The 22137-nt window shown below is 42.8% G+C and overlaps 1 long non-coding RNA gene across 2 annotated transcripts; it reads left to right on the top strand.

Annotated features, from left to right (window-relative positions):
• The first annotated feature begins 277 nt into the window (after window positions 1–277).
• LOC125597606 lies at window positions 278–5732 on the top strand. 2 transcript variants are annotated; one of them, XR_007331842.1, is made up of 2 exons: window positions 278–1881; window positions 2400–5732. It is a non-coding gene; the product is annotated as an uncharacterized LOC125597606 (long non-coding RNA). The 2 variants fall into 2 exon arrangements; XR_007331841.1 differs by having other exon boundaries at window positions 2388–5732.
• Window positions 5733–22137: the final 16405 nt, after the last annotated feature.

Here is a 22137-nt window from a genome sequence, read left to right as displayed (position 1 = left end):
CTTTAATCTTTCTCTAAATCTCTCAATACCTGTTCAACTCTCTAAAATCATATGGTATCAGAGCCAGGTTGGCTTTGGTATTGAGATTTAGAGTGTTCTTCAGCTTCAGTTCATACTCTTTCATACTTTCTTTTCGGTTCTAACAAAGCAAGATGGAGGGAAACTACAAGGTCATTACGGTTCCTGTTGCGTTGAAGGGTGGTAGTAACTACCTGTTGTGGTCAAGGCTGGTGAAGACAGCCATTGGGAGGCTAGGGCTGTGGAGTCACATCACGGATGATGCAACCAAGCCAGTGGCTAAAGACGGAGAAGGAGATGAATGTTGAAATGAAGAAGGGAATGACCAGAAGAAGAAGCTGGTTCATGATCCAAGTTTGATATTGTAGAGGAAGTAATCTGGATACTTCAAAGATGAGACTGGTTCATACAGACTTGTGAACCAAGTTATGGTTAGAGTGGAGAAGGAAGAAGCATGGCTGAGTGTGATCCATTGATCTTATAAATAAAGAAGACAAAGAGAAGAAGAGATACTTGAAAAGATTCAGGTCTGGAAAACCTTGCTACACAAGGCAGTCCGTACAGTCTTGGCTTCCAAGTTACCTAGAGTGACTTGGATGGTAAGGCAGGTGAGGAACTCGTACAGCTTGATCTTCTGAAGCAGATTTGAAGTTAAAATGGAGCATCAGACCGTTGGAGAGAGCTGAGACAAGTTGGGAATTAAATAGAGTAAAAGTCACATGTGCATAAGAGGATGAACCTGCTGTCACTTTCACCCAACCAGACTGTGCCCATCTCTCTCCCCTGTCACTCTCTACTCCCTCTGGTCGAGATTCACCTTGGCTGTACCTTCCTGGCTTCACCAGAAAACCCTACAATATTATTTGTTTAGTAAAACCCTGTTTTAGTATTTGTTTAATATGTGTGCTTGTCTATTTAAGACAATGTTGTATCTGATTGTAAACTAAGGAGAGTAAAACTCTTTCTTCACATACTCTGGTTACTAAACTCTCAGATTCTCCTATTCTCTCTATTCTCTTGTCTCTCACGACCTCCATTACTCCCTTATACTCTAGCATACTCAGAAACTCTCCCAAACACTTTATACTCTTTCTTCACTCTCTCATTACTTTCAATTGCTCATCAATCACTCTCTCTGGTTTCATACTGAACCAGAAGCTTATTCTCATCATATTCCTTTTATTTCATCTCAATTCTTTCATGGTATCAGAGCCACAAGCTCTTGAGAACCTATATTGCTTCCGCAAATTATCCCTGTCCAAATTCTCTCTTTAAAAATCTGTTCAAACCTGTTTGTTACATCCTTTTATCCTCTGGTCCAAAGGTTTTCCAGGAGGGAAAAGCCTCACCAGAACTCAAGATAAAGGAGTATCTCAGTCTCTGGAACTCAAGAAAGTCTTAGCTCAGTTCAGCAAGCTTCATCAAAGTCCAGTCTTTCAAATCCTGTCCCTTTCAAACCAGTAGGAACATCCTATTATCCACTGGTCCAAAAATCTTCAAGATGATGAATATTCAAGCATGGGCGAGTTCAGTGAAGCTCAAAACTCCAAACTACTCTCTCTGGGTCAGAATGATGAAGAAAAACCATAGAGGCAAAGGTGTTTGGAGCCATACTTCAGATGAAGCTCCATGGAAAATCTGCAAGGTCTTTGCTCATGTTAATGAGAGACAACCAGAAGCTCAGTCTCTGTCCAACAAATCCTACTTCAAGTTGGAAGAGAAGAAAGGTCAGAAGAGTCAGCACTGCAAGGAAGGACTCACTAAGGATAGGTGGTGGATATTCAATCCACATCTGAAACAAATGTACTTTCAATAAGCCCCCATGGGCTGGAGAGTCAAGAAACCAGCTCAGGTTTCTTGAGAGTAAGCGGAATCTTCTACTCTAATAAAAGCACTGTGTGTGCTGGTCGTTTGTGTTGTCTTAGGGTGTTTAGAAACTAGCTTGTTGTTCTTGTCTAGTTTCTACACATGAAAAGACTGTCCAATTGTCATTTTGTCTAAGTATTTGTCTGCCTTAGAATTTTGTTAAGAGTCTTAGTGCTATTTTTAATCTCTGTCTCTGAAAAAAAAAAAATGCCATTATATTATTCTAATCTTGTCTAGAAAATTGTCTGGTTTATTTGCTTCAAAATTGTCAAGAAAAAGTTTAGAAATTTCTTTTAAAATGTTGTTTAGACCTGGTGTTAGGTTGTGATGTTTCTATGTTACCTGAATGGTTAGTTATGATAATTAGGATTCAGTGTTGTTGCTTGAATAGTTTCAAGAAAGTTTTATGTCCATTGTGTTCTTTGTTAAGGTGTTTTTGGAGATCAGACTTGGTGAGAAACCATGTTCTGATCTCTTTATTGTCTTTTGATACCTGTCTTTAGTTGTGGTGACAGGTTATTAAATGTTATGTGATGACCTTTACACATCAAGCACAAGCTCAAAGCTCACACCCTCTTGAAGACTGCTCAAACCGACTTTCTCAAATTTACTTCAATATGGAGTCAACAAAAGCCACGGTCCTCTCAGTCATTCTCAGGGTTCCTATCTGATCCCCTGGTCGTGTATGGTGAAGTCAAATCAGCAAGAAGAAACAATGAGAAGCCATTTCATCTCATGTTCTTAAAAGCACTCAAATTCAGCTCAAATTCAGCCATGCTTCAAGGAAAGTTCACAGGCGGATGATGTCCAATAGAACCAAGAAGACCAGGAGGACAGGAGGGGATCCAAGGGTGAGCTTTACAAACAGGGCCAAACACACAAGGAAAAGGAGTTGGGTAATGAATCCAAAACTCAAATCCACCAAGCTCAGATGAGTAGTGTGTATATGAAGGTTCAAGGAACCAGCCCAGGTTCCTTGGCTGTAAGTTAAACCTCCTAAACCTGAACAATAGCTTGTGTAATGTGTCTGGTCGTTTTTGAGTGATGGTTTAGAGTCCAATGGATCATGATAAGTTGCTAGAAGTTGCATTTTGTCTTAATCTTATCATCTGTGGTTGTTTTTGTTCCTAGAAGTGTCTGCCTAGGTTGTCATGCATCCATGATATATTGATATCGATTGGGAGTCCTTTAATTGTCATGTCTGCCTTGAGATTGTTAAGTATCTAGGAGTGTTCCTAGATGTGTGGTGTATTCATGCTGTTGTTGAAATTGATTAGGTTATTAGCCTAGTCTTCTTTAGCATCTGGATTGTCTTAAAAATGCATATTGGATTGTATTAAAGAGGCATACATATTGTTCCTGGTGCATTCATATTGTTTCTAAAGCTGTCATAGGAGGTGATAAGCTCTTTTGCAATCTGTTTTTTTTTTAAGCAGTGGCGACCAGTCTTCATTTTATTCAATGATCTGGTCCCATGCTGATGTTACTGATCCCTATCTGAGTTGTAATGGTGTGTAGGACACAGGATGTGACTATTAGACCAGAAGCAGCAACAGGAAAAGGGATATACCCATGTTGATCAGAGCCTGCACAAGATGCATATTCCTGAACATGGAGAAAAGAGACCATGTTGTTCAGAGCCTACACTTGGTGTATATTACTGACCATGGAGAGACATCTTATGAGTGGAATCAGTTGGCTTAAGCGCAGGCGTAGGAGCTGTTGTGCTCCTGGTTCAAGAGACTCACAAGGAAGGCCATCACCTAAGTCATGAGGAGACTGGTGGTCCAAAGACATTGGAGCTGAAGGCAAATGGTGATCCAGTTGGCTTAAGCGCAGATGTTGGTATTGTTGTGCTCCTGGAAGATGGTGAACTGGTTGGCTTAAGCGCAGATGTTGGTATTGTTGTGCTCCCAGTTCAAAACTCATTGAAGCTCACGTTCAAGCTTGTCACTATACTCAGTCAAGCTTGAGGAGGGGAATATCAGTGAGCTACCAAAAGATCCATGAAGCTTATTATATCCAGTGTCCCATTTCCTCATAGAAGACCAGCAAGAGGTTGGCAAATTAAAAGAGGACTTAAGTGATCAGTCTGAAGAAGCTGTCACTCCTCACTGTTCTTACCAGCCAGATGCAAGGATTATTCAATCAGGGACATTCTTGGCTAAGCAATCACATGATGGTGGCAAATTATGTAGTTGCAAAGTCCCCCTACATGTTGAAACTTCAAGAGAACAATGCAAAGGCTGGTTGAGAGAAGGAATGGCGTGGAGGATTCAAATGCTCTGCACTCCTCATCAACATTCCAGAAACTAATGCAAGGGGAGTACCTAAAACCATCCTTATTCTTATGTGAGAATAGGTTTTCCCCTTGAGAATTGATACATGCATTCTTTGTATGATTGAATCAGGTACCTATTGAGCTTATGAACAAAGACAAGCTTTGTCTCAACCCCTAAATAGAGGCAAGAAGCTAGAAGAAAGGGGGAGACAAGCTCAGGTCATAAGAAGAAGCTCAAAGGTGATTTGATGGTGAAGGAATTGGCGCCAATCCAAGTTTGCAAGTAGTGGATTCACTCTTGCATTACTCAGTACCAACCGTGTGATTGAGCTCACCATTCTTATAAAAGGGAAGCACCTTAAACTCATCTCAATACATTCTTGATTGTCCTTATACTTAAACTATTATTGAGTTTGATGTGATGAGTGCATTTCCTTAAGAACTGATGCACTTTTGAAATGATGTATCAGGTACCAAAATAAGTTTGAGCCTCACTGAAGATGATGATGATGATCCGGTCATGTCCTAGCCTTCCTAAGGTAGTTGAAGCCAGTTGAGAGAGAGAGAGACCCTAAACCGGCCACAAAATGATCCAGCCTGCCACTTGTGCTCAAGGATAGCAAGTTATGGTGATTCATACTTGCTATACCTATTAGGCCACGATCCAGAGCCTAAGGACTCCACCATGATGAATCTGAAGTTCCTTAGGCTCACTGGCCAATCCCTAAGCTTTGTAGAAACTCCACTCTTTTTTCCCTTAGCAAGTTTTGTCCCAATGGGTTTTCTTGCTAAGGTTTTTAATGAGGGAGCTTCTTCAAGGTTCCAAGCTTGTCCAAGGATCTCCTATGGTCAAGCTTGAGGGGGAGTGTTGAAATGAAGAAGGGAATGACCAGAAGAAGAAGCTGGTTCATGATCCAAGTTTGATATTGTAGAGGAAGTAATCTGGATACTTCAAAGATGAGACTGGTTCATACAGACTTGTGAACCAAGTTATGGTTAGAGTGGAGAAGGAAGAAGCATGGCTGAGTGTGATCCATTGATCTTATAAATAAAGAAGACAAAGAGAAGAAGAGATACTTGAAAAGATTCAGGTCTGGAAAACCTTGCTACACAAGGCAGTCCGTACAGTCTTGGCTTCCAAGTTACCTAGAGTGACTTGGATGGTAAGGCAGGTGAGGAACTCGTACAGCTTGATCTTCTGAAGCAGATTTGAAGTTAAAATGGAGCATCAGACCGTTGGAGAGAGCTGAGACAAGTTGGGAATTAAATAGAGTAAAAGTCACATGTGCATAAGAGGATGAACCTGCTGTCACTTTCACCCAACCAGACTGTGCCCATCTCTCTCCCCTGTCACTCTCTACTCCCTCTGGTCGAGATTCACCTTGGCTGTACCTTCCTGGCTTCACCAGAAAACCCTACAATATTATTTGTTTAGTAAAACCCTGTTTTAGTATTTGTTTAATATGTGTGCTTGTCTATTTAAGACAATGTTGTATCTGATTGTAAACTAAGGAGAGTAAAACTCTTTCTTCACATACTCTGGTTACTAAACTCTCAGATTCTCCTATTCTCTCTATTCTCTTGTCTCTCACGACCTCCATTACTCCCTTATACTCTAGCATACTCAGAAACTCTCCCAAACACTTTATACTCTTTCTTCACTCTCTCATTACTTTCAATTGCTCATCAATCACTCTCTCTGGTTTCATACTGAACCAGAAGCTTATTCTCATCATATTCCTTTTATTTCATCTCAATTCTTTCAATGAAGGTGTGGGAGATCAAGTTGCTGCTGCCGAGAAGAAGTGGATTCAAGAAGACTTGATGGTGCTTTCAGTGCTACAAGGGTCCCTTGAAGAGCATCTCTTGGAGGCCTACAGCTACTGCGAGACTCCAAAACACCTGTGGGAGGTACTCCAGAAGACATTTGGGAACGTTACCAATCTGAACCGCGTGTATGAGATTAAGAAGGCTATCAACACACTGGTTCAAGATGGAGAAGAGTTCACCAAGCATTTGGGCAAGTATAGATCCTTGTGGTCTGAGCTTGAATCATTGAGGCCAAGCACCGCGGATCAAGAGCTACTCATGGAGAGGAGGGAGCAGAATCAGGTGTTTGGATTGCTGCTGACACTAGATCCTCCGTTCAATGATGTGATCAAGCACATGTTGAGGATGCCGAGTCTTCCATCTATGGAGGAAGTGTGTGCGCAGATTCAGAAGGAAGAGGGGTCACTTGGTATGTTTGGAGGGAAAGGAGACATGGCTCTGTCCAACAAGGCTGAAGCAATCCAAGCACACAAGGCTGCTTACCGTGGAGAGGAAAGGAAGTTCAGTGGAAACTGTGACCATTGCAAGAAGCCGGGACACAAGAGGAGTCAGTGCTGGATCCTACACCCCCATTTGAAGCCGGCCAAGTTCAACAAGGAGAGAGAGGGAAGAGCTCACCTTTCTGCAGAGACAAGTGAAGCCGGCGCATCAGGAGCTGGTTCATCTGGTCTTGCGGGTGAAAGTGAAGGAAGAGCCTTAACCTCTCACCACCAAGGAGCTGTGAAGAACATGGATCATGAGGTGATCAAGAAGTCAGACATTGATGCCTTGATCAAAGCCCTTAAAGAGTCTGGTAACACCCTTGGAAACACCCTTGGTTATTCCTATACTGCTCATGTGCTGCCTAGAACTTGTGATAGCTTGCTAGGAAGCTTTGATAGGATGAGAACTGAACCGGATAGATATACAACCTTTGCTGCTGATAGGATGTCTAGAAATGAAACCACATTGCTTGATCTCATTGATAAATTGAAACTGGTAAAAGAACAACCTAGGAATCATATTGCTCAAGGAATAAAACCATTGATTATTGATTCAGGTGCTTCACACCATATGATAAGTGATGATAGCCTTATAAAGAACATAGAACTGGCTCATGGACATGTAATGATTGCAAATGGTGATAGAATTCCTATTAGAGGTGTAGGAGATTTAAAACTGTTTAATAAGGATTCTAAAGCTTTGTACATGCCTGAGTTTGCTTCTAATCTTTTATCTGTTAAGAGGTGTACCAATGATCTTCAATGCAATGTTATTTTCAGTCCTAATGATGTGAAATTTCAGGATATTGAAAGCAGTAAGTTGATTGGGCAAGGAGTAACCAAAGGAGACCTTTATTTACTTGAAGACCTTTCTTTCATTTCTAGTTCTAGTTGCTTGTTGAGTTCCGTTTTAAGTAGAGGTGCATTGTGGCATTCTAGGCTAGGACATCCACATGTTAGAGCCTTAAGTTTAATGTTACCAGGTGTCATGTTTAAAAATAATGAGTGTGAAGCATGTATTTTGGGAAAGCATTGTAAGACTGTGTTCAAGAGATCTACTACTATCTATGATAAATGCTTTGATCTTGTTCATTCTGATGTATGGACTGCTCCATGCTTATCTAGAGACAATTACAAATACTTTGTCACATTCATAGATGAGAAATCCAAATACACCTGGATAACACTAATTAAAACAAAGGATAGGGTTCTTGATGCATTTAAAAACTTTCAATCATATGTTTCTAACCAGTATAATGCCAAGATTAAGATTTTCAGGTCTGATAATGGTGGAGAGTATACTGGCCATGCATTCAAGAACCATCTAGCTCAACATGGGATACTTCATCAAACGAGTTGCCCTTATACACCTCAACAAAATGGAGTGGCTGAGAGGAAGAACAGACATCTTATGGAAGTGGCTAGATCAATGATGTTCCAGATGAGAGTACCAAAGAGATTCTGGAGTGATGCTGTGATCACGGCTTGCTACCTAATCAATAGGATACCAACCAAGATTCTGGAAGATAGAGCCCCTTATGTATGAGATTAGAGAGTAGAATAGGTATTGAGAGATTAAGAGAGATTTGGTAAGAGATTAAGAGAAGTTTAGGAGAGATTGTGAAAGAAATGGAGAGATTTATGTATGAACCATGATGAACAAGAGAGAGACTAGAGAGAGAGTAACATGATTCGCATTAATTGATTAATCAGAGAGAGTTTACACTTATATATGAAGCTTAAGACACTAGGGTTTAGACTGCATAAAGGAGAAAGCATGTGAAGTCAAGATACAGCTAAGGGCGCATTTGAATCCTTCCAATGAGAGTCTCCACATGTGTAAGGCATCTTTGAATATGCCTTTACCTTTCCAGCTCTTGCCAGACTGTCAGACGCGTTCCTCCTTATCCTCTCAACGTTCGGATCAAGCTCAGCCTTAAGGTAAAGTAACTCTAGCTGGTTTACTTTTACCTGAGCTGAGTAACCCCTTAACCGCGCATGATGGTACGGCCTGATCGTCCGTACCCTTTGCCCTATCCGTACAGTCCGTACAAGATGCTTCTATCTTCCTCTCTAATGCTTCTACACTTCCTAAGGTCTCCTCTTCATACCATAAGGCTCTCTTCTTAACACTCCCCCTCAAGCTTAGCTTTGTGACAGTCTAAGCTTGGACAGCCATGAGACCTTCCTCATTAAAAACCTCACTAAGGAAAACCCATTGGGATAAAACCTTAATGAGGGAAAAAGAGTAAAGATCTCACAGCTGAGGGGATCAGCTCCTTCTCTTCCCAAGATCTATGAGTCCCAATCTAATGTGAATGGACTCCATAGTCTTCTGTCTCGCAGCCTTGGTGAACACATCAGCCAACTGATCTTCACTTCTCGTGTAGCAAGGTAAGATCACTCCAAGCACAATCATCTGTCTTACTTTGTGGCAATCAACCTCAATGTGCTTGGTTCTCTCATGGAACACCGAGTTGGATGCAATGTGAATGGCAGCTTGATTGTCGCAATGCATTGTCATTGGAGTGGCTTGATCAATCTCCAAGTGCTTCAAGATGCCTTTGATCCATACCAACTCGTTTGTAAGCTTCAGCATAGCTCTATACTCAGCTTCAGCACTTGAGCATGACACCACCTTCTGCTTCTTGCTCTTCCAAGTTACCAAGTTGCCTCCAATGAATGTGCAATAGCCGGTTGTTGATCTCCTGTCAGCTCTATCTCCTGCCCAATCAGCATCACAATAGCCCACCACTTCTGAGCTTCCATTGCATCCCATCCATACTCCTTGATCCGGCGAGCCATTCAGATACATCAACAGCCTCTCCACCATGCGCCAGTGATGTTCCTTGGGAAGCTGCATGTGTTGGCTCACCTGATTCACGGCAAAACATATATCAGGCCTTGTAATGGTAAGGTAAATCAATTTACCAACTAGTTTTCTATAGAGTTTAGGATCCTGGTAAGGTTTGCTGTCTTCAATCTCCCCCTCTCGTGGGACTTTGTAGCCATCCTCCATAGGCATCCTTGCTGTCTTGCCTCCATAAGCACCTGCACCTTTCAAAAGATCAAGTGTATACTTTCTTTGGGACATGAACAACCCTTCCTTGGATCTACATATCTCAATTCCAAGAAAGTATTTCATTTCTCCCAAGTCTTTAATCTCAAACATGGATTTAAGGAACTCCTTGGTTGCTATGATACCTTCCTTGTCACTCCCTGTGATAATGATATCATCAACATACACAAGGAGTGCAATCATACCTGAGGTAGTGGTAAGAGTGAAGAGGGTGTGGTCTAGTTCAGACTTCTTGAAGCCTCGGCCATTCAGAGTTGTGCTCAACTTGTTATACCAAGCTCTTGGTGATTGCTTCAACCCATAAATGGCTTTCTTTAGCCTCAGAACATTCCCTCTCTTTACTAGATGTTCTAGGCCTGGTGGAGGATACATATACACTTCATCCTCAAGCTCTCCTTGCAGAAATGCATTCTTTACATCCATTTGCCACAATCCCCATCCAAGGTTCACAGCCAAGCTTAAAATAATCCTAATGGTGTGTAGCTTGGCTACTGGAGCAAATGTCTCAATGTAATCCTCTCCATATGTCTGAGTGAACCCTCTTGCTACTAGTCTAGTCTTCTTCCTCTCAATCGACCCATCAGCCTTGTACTTGATTGTAAAGATCCATCTACTAGACACAGCTTTCTTCCCTTTTGGTAGTTCACTCTCATACCATGTATCATTCTTTATCATAGCTCCTGATTCAGCTCCTACTGATTCCTTCCATTCCTTATCTTCCATTGCCTCTTCATAGCTTCTTGGAATGTGATTCTCATCTAAGTTTACCATGAAAGCACAATGTGCTTCTGGATATTGAGCAAAAGAACACACGGCCTGAGTAGGATGCTTCACAGCTTGGGCATTGTAGTACACTCTCGTGTTTACCCAACTAGAAGGATCCTTTCTCAGCCTTGTACTCCTTCTCAACACTGGCCCTTCTTGCGCCATTTCTTGTTCTTCTTCTACTTGTGGAGTCACTGCTTCAGTCTGTTCTTCAGCTTCAGCTCTAGCTTCTCCTTGTCTCTGATCTTCGTCATTCTGACTTTCATTCAGTTCTTCCCTTGCTGATCCTTCTCCACTTTGGACAGGAGAATCAGTTCCTCTGTTTCCTAGCTCACCGGCCTCTTCTAAGCCTTGGTCCTCTAGTTCAGATACTGATTCACTTCCCCCCTCATGTGCAAAGTGGGATGGTTCTTCTGCTGCAGCTGGAGTAGGTTCTGGACGCCTACTCTGATCCTGGGACACTCCAATTCCGAGCCCCTCTAGGATGTTTCTCAAGCAAGCAGCTCTTTCTGATGGCTGGGAGAGATCCTCCAAGTCTTCCATGTCTGCTCATCATAGTATCCTTTGTCTTCCATGAATCTGACATCCCTTGACACTAGGACTCTCCTAGCAGTAGGATCATAGCATTTGTATCCCTTCTGTGAAGTAGAATACCCAATCATCATAGCCTTGGTGCTCTTTGCTTCTAGTTTGTTTCTCTGCTCGCCTGGTACAAGAACATAACACACGCATCCAAAGGTCCTCAGGTGATCCAAGACTGGCCTGCTCTTGTTGAGTACCTCAAATGGAGACTGATCTGCCAAGATCCTGGTTGGTATCCTGTTGATGAGATAGCACGCAGTCATCACAGCATCACTCCAATACCTCTTGGGAACCCCTTTGTGGAACATCATGGACCGGGACACCTCCATGAGATGTCTGTTCTTCCTTTCCGCAACTCCATTCTGCTGTGGAGTGTATGGGCAGCTAGTCTGGTGAAGAATCCCATGCTGAGCAAGGTGATCACGAAATGCATGCCCAGTATACTCCCCACCATTATCAGACCTGAAAATCTTAATCTTGGCATGATATTGGTTAGTCACATAGGCTTGAAAATTTTTAAATGCATCAAGGACCCTATCTTTAGTTTTAATCAATGTTAACCAGGTGTATTTGGATTTTTCATCAATGAATGTGACATAATACTTGTAATCATCCCTAGATAAGCAAGGTGCCGTCCAAACATCAGAGTGAATTAAATCAAAGCAGTTTGCATAAAGAGTAGATGATCTCTGAAAAACAGTCTTACAATGTTTGCCCAAAATACATGCCTCACAATCATTATTTTTAAACATGACACCTGGTAACATAATGCTTAAAGCCCTAACATGTGGATGTCCTAGCCTAGCATGCCACAGAGCATCAGTACTTAAGGAAGAAACAGAACTAAACGAGAAACAAGAACTAGAAATAGGTGCAAGGTCTTCAATCATGTAAAGATCCCCCTTGGTAGCTCCTTGCCCAATCAACTTACTGCTCTTAATATCCTGAAACTTAACATCATTAGGACTGAAAATAACATTGCATTGAAGATCAGTAGTGCATTTCTTAACTGATAAAAGATTAGAGGTGAACTCAGGCATGTAAAAGGCTTTTGACTCCTTATTAAACAAGTTCAGTTTACCAATGCCCCTAATGGGAATTCTATCTCCATTTGCAATCATAACATGTCCAAGGGCAGGTTCTATGTCTTTTATCAGATTGTTATCACTAATCATGTGATGAGATGCACCAGAATCAATTATCAATGGTTTATGCAAGCTCCTAGCAGTATTGGTTCTAGATGTTTCATTTTCAGCTTTCAGGCTCTTGACTACTCCTAACAATCTATCAGTTATGCTAGTATGAGCAGTGGCAGTACATGAGATTTTAAACATGTCTAGCAGTTTATCAGAGATACTAGGTAATGTATGAGCAGAGTATGAGTATCCAAGAGTGTTGCCTAGCATTTTACCAGACTCCTTGAGGGCTCGGATGAAAGCCTCAAAGTCAGCCTTGGTGATCACCTCCTGAGAAGTTAGAGCTCTGCCTTCACTTTCACCCGCCTTGACATTTGGACTAGCCCCTGATGAGCCGGCACCACTTGCTTCAGCAGAAAGGTGAGCCTTAGCTTCTCTATCCTTGTTGAACTTGCTAGGCCTGAGGTGTGGATGTAGGATCCAGCACTGACTCTTCTTATGCCCCTGCCGCTTGCAATGCTCACAGCTTCCCTCATACTTCTCATACTTCCTTCCATCTCCACGGTACGCTGCCTTGTTTGCTTGTGCCTCTTCTGCTTTATGAGCCGTGGACATCCCCTTCTTGCCTCCAAACAACCCAAGAGAGCCTTCCTCCTTCTGAAGTTGTGCGCATACCTCCTCCATGGATGGGAGAGTTGGTGATCTCAGGATATGCTTGATCACATCCTGGTAGCTTTCATCTAGAGTCATCAATAGCCCAAACACCTGATCTTGCTCTCTCCTCTCAATGAGCGATTCCTCATCAGTAGTGTTGGGTCTAAGACTCTCAAGTTCGGACCACAAAGCTCCAAACTTCCCCATGTGCTTGGTGAGATCTTCTCCATCTTGCCTCAAGACACTGATGGTTTGCTTCAGATCAAACACCCGACTTATGTTGGACTTGTTTCCATACCTCTTATGGAGCATGTCCCAAAGGCGCTTAGGAGTCTCAAAGTGCACGTACGCTTCAAGTATGGGGAGCTCCAGAGAGGCATGGAGCACAGACAGCACCATCAAATCCTCTTGGACCCATCTCTTTGCTTCAGCTACCGCAAGAGTCTTCCCGTCGCCTTCTTCTTCATCTTCTTTGGCCACTGGCTCCGGACCATCATCTGTGATGTGGTTCCACAGCCCTAGCCTTCCAATGGTAGTCCTCACCAACTGGGACCACATCAAGTAGTTCGAGCCTCCCTTCAGTGCAACCGGAACCGTCACCAGTTTGCTAAAGTTGGTCGTCTCCATCTCCTCTTCTTTATCACACAAGAACAAACTCGCAAATGTAAAGAAAGGAACAAGGGTCTCTCAATACCAAAGCCAACCTGGCTCTGATACCATATGAGATTAGAGAGTAGAATAGGTATTGAGAGATTAAGAGAGATTTGGTAAGAGATTAAGAGAAGTTTAGGAGAGATTGTGAAAGAAATGGAGAGATTTATGTATGAACCATGATGAACAAGAGAGAGACTAGAGAGAGAGTAACATGATTCGCATTAATTGATTAATCAGAGAGAGTTTACACTTATATATGAAGCTTAAGACACTAGGGTTTAGACTGCATAAAGGAGAAAGCATGTGAAGTCAAGATACAGCTAAGGGCGCATTTGAATCCTTCCAATGAGAGTCTCCACATGTGTAAGGCATCTTTGAATATGCCTTTACCTTTCCAGCTCTTGCCAGACTGTCAGACGCGTTCCTCCTTATCCTCTCAACGTTCGGATCAAGCTCAGCCTTAAGGTAAAGTAACTCTAGCTGGTTTACTTTTACCTGAGCTGAGTAACCCCTTAACCGCGCATGATGGTACGGCCTGATCGTCCGTACCCTTTGCCCTATCCGTACAGTCCGTACAAGATGCTTCTATCTTCCTCTCTAATGCTTCTACACTTCCTAAGGTCTCCTCTTCATACCATAAGGCTCTCTTCTTAACATTATGAAGTTCTCAACAACAGCAAGCCAGTCCTAGATCACCTAAGAGTGTTTGGGTGTGTAAGCTATGTTCTTGTCCCGGGAGAGATGAGAAACAAGCTGGAAGCAAAGAGTATCAAAGCTATGATGATAGGATACTCAACCACACAGAAGGGATACAAGTGCTTTGTTCCTGAGACAAGGAGAGTCCTTGTATCTAGAGATGTCAAGTTCTTTGAAGAAAAGAGCTACTATGAAGATAAAGATTGGAAAGAGCTGGAGGATCTTTCACAACCTTCAGATAGAGCTACAAGCTTGAGACAGATACTAGAAGGTCTTGGAATTGGAATGTCCCAGGAGTCGACAGAGGATCAGTCATCTGAAGGACAAGAAGCTGAAGAACCATCTCACCTTGATCATGAGGGAGGGAATGGAATTGAGCCGGATGAGAATCAAGATGTTGCGGATCATCCGGATCATCCTGATCAAGGTGGAGCTGAACCAAGTAATGAAGAGCTTAATGAGTTACCAGAACAAGGAGGAGTGGAAGCAACTGAAGTAGAAGCACCAGAGCAAGCACCAGTTGAGGTACCATTGAGGAGAAGCACACGGCTGAAGAGAGATGCTTCCAACTGGGTAAACACGAGAGTGTACTACAATGCCCAGGCTGTGGAGCATCCTTCTCAAGCTGTGTGTTCATTTGCCTGTTATCCAAAGGAGCATTGCGCATTCATGATGAGCCTAGATGAAAGTAGTGTACCAAGATCATATGAAGAGGCAATGCTACATCAAGATTGGAAGGAATCTGTTGGAGATGAGGCAAATGCCATGATAAAGAATGACACTTGGTTTGAAAGTGAGTTGCCAAAAGGAAAGAAGGCAGTAACCAGCAAGTGGATATTCACCATTAAGTATCTACCTGATGGAACCATTGACAGAAAGAAGACAAGACTGGTGGCCAGAGGATACACTCAAACATATGGGGAAGACTACATTGATACCTTTGCCCCTGTTGCCAAGCTACATACAATAAGAATTGTATTGTCTCTTGCTGTGAACCTTGAGTGGGAGCTTTGGCAGATGGATGTGAAGAATGCATTTCTTCAGGGAGAACTAGAAGATGAAGTGTACATGCATCCACCACCGGGTCTTGAACATCTTGTGAAACCAGGGAATGTATTGAGACTCAAGAAGGCAATCTATGGGTTGAAGCAATCACCTAGAGCATGGTACAACAAGCTGAGTACTACTCTGAATGGCCGTGGGTTCAAGAAGTCAGAGTTGGATCACACCCTCTTCACCCTCACTACACCTTCAGGTATCATCTGTCTACTTGTATACGTTGATGATATTATCATAACAGGTAGTGATAAGGCTGGTATAAAAGCCACAAAGGAGTATTTGAAATCTGTATTTGAAATCAAAGACTTAGGGGAAATGAAATACTTCCTTGGAATTGAGTTGTGTAGATCTAAGGAAAGATTGTTCATTTCCCAAAGGAAGTATACACTTGATCTTTTGAAAGATGCAGGTATACAAGGAGACAAGACAGCAAAGATGCCTCTTGAAGATGGATACAAGGTTCCACGTGAGGGGGAGGTTGAAGATAGCAAGGCCTTTCATGATCCAAAGCTGTACAGGAAGCTAGTAGGGAAGCTCATCTACCTTACAATCACACGACCAGACATATGCTTTGCGGTGAACCAATAAGCCAGCATATGCAAGTCCCAAAGGATCATCACTGGCGCATGGTGGAGAGACTTCTCTTGTATCTGAATGGGACGTCAAGCCTTGGAGTGTGGATGGGATGCAACAAGAGCACTGAAGTGGTGGGATACTGTGATGCGGATTGGGCTGGAGATAGAGCAGACAGGAGATCAACCACCGGCTATTGTACATTCATTGGAGGCAACTTGGTGACTTGGAAGAGTAAGAAGCAGAAGGTGGTGTCTTGTTCAAGCGCTGAAGCTGAGTATAGAGCAATGCTGAAGCTTACCAATGAGTTGGTATGGATCAAAGGAATCTTGAAGCATTTGGAGATAGAGCAGGTGTTGAATTGAGCTGAGTATAAGAAGAAGAGATGAGGGGTTGAAGGGATAAAGAGATAAGGAAGTGTAGAGTTGAGGAATGGAGAGCATGGAGAGTTTGGGAGAGTTTGGTACGGATGGACCGTACAGGCCGTACCGGCCGTACACATTGTATCGACCAAACTCGACCAAAGGTAAAAGAAACTTACCCGAGTAACTCGGTTGAAGGGAAGAAGCTTTACCCAAAGCTTAGGATGAGTTGTGACCGTTAAGGGAAAGGAAGAAGCTGGGCGTGACAGTCTGGCACAGCTGGAAAGGCAAAAGGGATCTTATCCAAGATACTAGATGCCTTACACATGTGAAGAACCTCATTGGATCAATTCAAAAGAAGCGCTTCACTCTCTTTGACTCCACATGCTTTAGCTTATCCTCTTGTGTTGTAAAACCCTAATCTCGACACTATATATTTGTAACTCAGTCTCATTAATAAGATTAAGCAAGTTATGAAGTCTCTCTTAGTCTCTCTTTAGTTCTTTAGACTCTTAATCTCATTTCATACTTTAATCTTCTCTAAATCTCTTCTAATCTTTCCTAAATACTCAGATCACTCTAAACATCACTAAAAGTGATATGGTATCAGAGCCAGGTTCGTGAGAGCCTGAGGTCGTGTGAGATTCTTTGAAGCCTCAAGGTTGAAGCTTTGAAGAAACTCTTGTGTTCTTGTGTGTTTGAGAGTTTCTGGGTACGTTTCAAGTTCAAGACTGATTGTGGTGTATCATCTGAAGCTGTGTGGGTTGAAGATCGAGGCTGTGAAGGGTTCTACAAGTCATTCAACTCAAGATAAAGTTTCTGAAGCTTAGAGAGTTCATCATTCAACATGGAGAGTGGGATGAACATGAACATGAAGGTAGCTGTGGTCTTCAAGGGAACCAACTACTTGGTGTGGTCTCGGATGGTGAGAACCACGGTTGGGAGCAAGGGGTTGTGGAAGCACATCACCCCCGGAGAAGCTCCAAAACTCATCACTCAAGGAGAGGATGATGGTGAGGCTGCAAGCAAGGCGGAAGAGAAGTGGCATCAAGAGGACATGCTGGTGATGTCTGTGCTTCATGCGTCACTTGAGCCGGCCATTCTGGATGCATACAGCTACTGTGAGTCTGCTAAGGAGCTGTGGGATACTTTGAAGAAGGTGTACGGCAACACGTCAAACCTAAGCCGAGTGTTTGAAGTGAAGCAAGCCATCAACAACCTTGTACAAGAAGACATGGAGTTCACCAAGCATCTAGGGAGATTCAGGAGTCTCTGGTCCGAGATGGAGATGCTCAGGCCAAGCACAACGGATGCTGATGAGCTTAACAAGAGGAGAGAGCAAGACAAGGTCTTTGGGCTACTCCTCACGCTGAACCCGGCTTACAACGGTCTCATCCAGCACCTGCTTAGAGAAGACACTCTACCTGATCTTGAGGATGTGTGTGCGCGGATTCAGAAAGAGCAAGGCTCCATTGGGTTGTTTGCAAAGAAAGGAGACCTGTCCCTTGCAAGCCAAGCAACTCAAGAGGAAGGTAGTGAAGCTCCACAAGCAAACAAGGCTGCGGCTGCGCATGGGAAGTTTGAGGAGAGGAGGTTCAATGGGAGTTGTGATCATTGCAAGAAGCATGGCCACAAGAAGAGCCAATGCTGGATACTCCATCCTCACCTCAAGCCGGCTAAGTTCATGAAGGACCGTGAGGCAAGGGCTAATGTCTCGGATGGAACAAGTGGAGCTGGTACAAGCAAAGGAAAGGAGATAGATGGGCGTGAGGCAGGTGATGGAAAGTCTCTTGTAGCCTACACTGGAGCATCAAGCAACCGTGGGAACAATGATCAAGAGTATCTAAGGAGATCCGACCTTGATGCTCTCATCAAGATGTTCAAGGAGAATGGTAACATCTTTGGGTATTCCTTTGGTGCTAGGGTGGTAGAGAACTATGAGAATCTAACTAGAACTGATAGGATGCATGAGAGCTTGATAGAAATGGTAAATCAATCTAGGACTGCAAACTTTGCTAGAAATGATCATGCATTCAAACCATCTAGTATCCTTGCGCATATTGCTAGTTCTCATGACATTAAGCCATTAGTGATTGATTCAGGTGCATCTCATCATATGATAAGTGACACTAGCTTAATTAAAAACATTGTGCCAATGAATGGAAATGTACTGATTGCTAATGGAGATAAGATTCCTATTAGAGGAATAGGAAGTCTTAAACTATTTGATAAGGAAACTAAAGCTTTTTATATGCCTGAATTTACATCAAACTTGTTATCTGTTAAGAAATGTGCTACTGATTTGCAATGCAATGTTATATTCAGTCCTAATGATGTGAAGTTTCAGGATATTAAAAGCAGCAAGATGATTGGAAAGGGAGTGACTAAAGGAGAGCTATATTTACTTGAAGATCTCACTCCTGTTTCTAGATATAGCTGCTCGTTTACTTCTGTTTCTAGTTCTAGTTTAAGTAAAAATGCATTGTGGCATGCTAGATTAGGACACCCTCATAATAAGGCTTTAAAACTGATGTTGCCAGGTGTTTCCTTTGAGAATAATGATTGTGAAGCTTGCATTTTAGGCAAGCATTGTAGAACTGTCTTTAACAAGTCTACTACTGTTTATGAAAAGTGTTTTGATCTTATTCATTCTGATGTTTGGACTGCACCCTGCCTATCTAGAGAAAATCATAAGTATTATGTAACTTTCATTGATGAAAAATCCAAATACACCTGGTTAACCTTAATTCCAACCAAAGATAGGGTACTTGATGCATTTAAAAATTTTCAATCCTATGTGACTAACCATTACAATGCCAAGATAAAGATTTTCAGGTCAGATAATGGAGGAGAGTACACGGGACAAGCATTCAAGCTACACCTAGCTCAGCATGGAATCCTTCATCAGACAAGCTGTCCCTATACACCACAACAGAATGGTGTGGCTGAGAGGAAGAACAGGCATTTGATGGAAGTAGCCAGGTCCATGATGTTTCAATCCAATGTGCCTAAGAAGTTTTGGAGTGATGCTGTTGCTACGGCATGTTATCTCATCAACAGGACACCAACTCTGATCCTTCAAGGACAATCACCATTTGAGGTACTGAATCAGTACAAGCCTTCTCTCGAGCATATGAAGGTCTTTGGGTGTTTGTGTTTTGTGATGGTGCCTGGAGAGATAAGAAACAAGCTAGAAGCTAAGAGTTCAAAGGCAATGTTCATTGGATACTCATCAAGTCAGAAAGGATACAAGTGCTATGATCCTAACACAAGGAGAGTGTTAGTATCTAGAGAAGTGAAGTTTGTTGAAGAGAAAGGATATTATGAGGAACAGATTCAAGAAGACTTGAAGGATCTTACCTCTGATAGAGCTGAAACCTTGAGGATTATCCTAGAAGGCCTTGGAATCAACATGAATCAAGGACATCAAGGGGGGAGAAGCACTACCCCAGTCCCGGATCATCAGACTTCCAACCTTGAGCATGAGGGGGGGAATGAAACAAGAACTCCAAACCATGAAGAAACAAGTAGAGAAGAGAGTTCTGGCTCTCATGATCAAGCTGTGGAATCAAATGATCAAGAAGAAGGAGCTGAAGAGAGTCAGCTAAGGGAAGAAGGAGCTGAAGCAAGTCAGCTAGGAGAAGAAAGGTCTGAAACAAGTGTACAGCCACAAGAAGAAGAACAAGAGATGGCGCAAGAAGGGCCAGTATTGAGAAGAAGTACAAGGCTGAGAAAGGATCCTTCCAGTTGGGTAAACACAAGAGTGTACTACAATGCCCAAGCTGTGAAGCATCCTACTCAGGCCGTGTGTTCTTTTGCTCAATATCCAGAAGCACATTGTGCATTCATGGTAAACTTGGATGAAAATCACATTCCAAGAAGCTATGAAGAGGCAATGGAGGATAAGGAATGGAAGGAATCAGTAGGAGCTGAGGCAGGAGCTATGATAAAGAATGATACATGGTATGAGAGTGAACTACCAAAAGGGAAGAAAGCTGTGTCTAGTAGATGGATCTTTACAATCAAGTACAAGGCTGATGGGTCGATTGAGAGGAAGAAGACTAGACTAGTAGCAAGAGGGTTCACTCAGACATATGGAGAGGACTACATTGAGACATTTGCACCAGTAGCCAAGCTACACACCATTAGGATTGTTTTAAGCTTGGCTGTGAACCTAGGATGGGGATTGTGGCAAATGGATGTAAAGAATGCATTTCTACAAGGAGAGCTTGAGGATGAAGTCTATATGTATCCTCCACCAGGTCTGGAACATCTAGTGAAGAGAGGGAATGTACTGAGGCTAAAGAAAGCCATTTATGGGTTGAAGCAATCACCAAGAGCTTGGTATAACAAGTTGAGCACAACTCTGAATGGCCGAGGCTTCAAGAAGTCAGAATTGGATCACACTCTCTTTACACTCACTACACCCTCAGGTATGGTTGCTCTCCTTGTGTATGTGGATGATATCATTATCACTGGGAGTGATAAGGAAGGTATCAAAGCGACCAAGGAATTCCTAAAGTCTATGTTTGAAATCAAAGACTTGGGAGAAATGAAATACTTCCTTGGAATTGAGATTTGTAGATCTAAGGAAGGATTGTTCATGTCCCAAAGGAAGTATACACTTGATCTTTTGAAAGGTGCAGGTGCTTATGGAGGCAAGACAGCAAGGATGCCAATGGAGGATGGCTACAAAGTACCAAGAGAGGGGGAGATTGAAGACAGCAAGCCATTTCATGATCCTAAACTCTATAGAACACTTGTTGGCAAATTGATTTACCTTACCATTACAAGGCCTGATATATGTTTTGCTGTGAATCAGGTGAGCCAACACATGCAGCTTCCCAAGGAACATCACTGGCGCATGGTGGAGAGGCTGTTGATGTATCTGAATGGCTCGCCGGATCAAGGAGTATGGATGGGGTGCAATGGAAGCACAGAAGTGGTGGGCTATTGTGATGCTGATTGGGCAGGAGATAGAGCTGACAGGAGATCAACCACAGGCTATTGCACATTCATTGGAGGCAACTTGGTGACTTGGAAGAGCAAGAAGCAGAAGGTGGTGTCATGTTCAAGTGCAGAAGCTGAGTATAGAGCTATGCTGAAGCTCACAAACGAGTTGGTGTGGATCAAAGGCATCTTGAAGCACTTGGAGATTGATCAAGCCACTCCAATGACAATGCATTGCGACAATCAAGCTGCCATTCACATTGCATCCAACTCGGTGTTCCATGAGAGAACCAAGCACATTGAGGTTGATTGCCACAAGGTGAGACAGATGATTGTGCTTGGAGTGATCTTACCTTGCTATACGAGGAGTGAAGATCAGTTAGCTGATGTGTTCACCAAGGCTGCGAGACAGAAGACAATGGAGTCCATTCACATCAGGTTGGGCCTCATTGATCTTGGGAAGAGAAGGAGCTGATCCCCTTGGCTGTGAGGTCTTTACTCTTTTTCCCTCATCAAGGTTTTGTCCCAATGGGTTTTCCTTGGTGAGGTTTTTAATGAGGAAGATCTCATGGCTGTCCAATCTTAGACTTTCATAAAGCTAAGATTGAGGGGGAGTGTTGAATTGAGCTGAGTATAAGAAGAAGAGATGAGGGGTTGAAGGGATAAAGAGATAAGGAAGTGTAGAGTTGAGGAATGGAGAGCATGGAGAGTTTGGGAGAGTTTGGTACGGATGGACCGTACAGGCCGTACAGGCCGTACCGTCCGTACACATTGTATCGACCAAACTCGACCAAAGGTAAAAGAAACTTACCCGAGTAACTCGGTTGAAGGGAAGAAGCTTTACCCAAAGCTTAGGATGAGTTGTGACCGTTAAGGGAAAGGAAGAAGCTGGGCGTGACAGTCTGGCACAGCTGGAAAGGCAAAAGGGATCTTATCCAAGATACTAGATGCCTTACACATGTGAAGAACCTCATTGGATCAATTCAAAAGAAGCGCTCCACTCTCTTTGACTCCACATGCTTTAGCTTATCCTCTTGTGTTGTAAAACCCTAATCTCGACACTATATATTTGTAACTCAGTCTCATTAATAAGATTAAGCAAGTTATGAAGTCTCTCTTAGTCTCTCTTTAGTTCTTTAGACTCTTAATC

Source organism: Brassica napus, unplaced genomic scaffold (assembly GCF_020379485.1).
Source record: "Brassica napus cultivar Da-Ae unplaced genomic scaffold, Da-Ae ScsIHWf_1504;HRSCAF=2100, whole genome shotgun sequence".
Taxonomy (NCBI): domain Eukaryota; kingdom Viridiplantae; phylum Streptophyta; class Magnoliopsida; order Brassicales; family Brassicaceae; genus Brassica; species Brassica napus.
This window is presented reverse-complemented; position numbering and strand designations above follow the sequence as displayed.